Source organism: Microtus ochrogaster, chromosome 8, assembly GCF_000317375.1.
Source record: "Microtus ochrogaster isolate Prairie Vole_2 chromosome 8, MicOch1.0, whole genome shotgun sequence".
Classification (NCBI taxonomy): domain Eukaryota; kingdom Metazoa; phylum Chordata; class Mammalia; order Rodentia; family Cricetidae; genus Microtus; species Microtus ochrogaster.
In genome coordinates, this window is record NC_022015.1 from 44,010,672 (window position 1) to 44,011,658 (window position 987).

Genomic DNA, 987 nt, shown 5'->3' on the forward strand with positions numbered 1-987 from the left:
TCTTTATTCCCTAGACTTCATTTAATACGTTAGGGGTTTTTACACATTCCACTCTCACATGAAACCTTGCTCATAAATTTGTATGTTTACATAATGCAGTTTTGTTTCTGCTTCACTTGTAAACACAGAAAATGTTCATCAGCATTTATTGTTGATAATTTAATATTTAACTTGGATATTGTGATGCAAATGTTTCATATTACTTATTTGTCTATTGCCATTCTAGTAGTCCCATTTCAGAAGATTCATTATTATATGACAATGAAACTTACTTTTGTGTATTTTACTGGAAAAAAAAGTTGTTATGATATCTCCTATGGATCAGTACTTCTTGATAATGTCCTTTTATATAGGCAGTATGTTAACATTTTAATTTTTAGAAGGGTAACTTTCAAAGTATGTACAAACATAATAAAGCTTTAAAAATTAATGTTTTCATATGTTATTAAATATTTTAGACTCCTTATAACAAAGAGAGTAGCAATGTGTACTTTTCATTCTGAAAGAGTTGGCTCTTCCTTTTCTACATTGGTTGAGGTTCATTTTTGCTTCCATATCTCCAGTATTATTGTTGCTTGTTCTTTTTGGTTACAATTAGAATCTTACCACAGGACCTTTGTTCTTCCCATTGAGAATGTATCTCATTACTTTTAGGCCTTTGAAGAAATGTTACTGTGTTATAGGGTACTTCACTCACCTCGTGCCCTGCCCCCTCTTGTCATTCATTTCAGCTCTATTTCTGTGGGTCTAATGTGGTCCATCACTTTTTCTGTGATATTCCAGCAGTCATGGTTCTCTCTTGTTCTGACAGACAGGTCAGTGAGCTGGTTCTTGTCTCTATAGTGAGCTTCCACATGTTTTTTGCCTTCATAGTTATTTGGATATCTTATGCATTTATTTTTGTCACCATCCTAAAGATGCACTCAGCTGCAGGACATCACAAGGCTGTATCCACCTGTGCCTCCCACTTCACTGCAGTCTCCATTT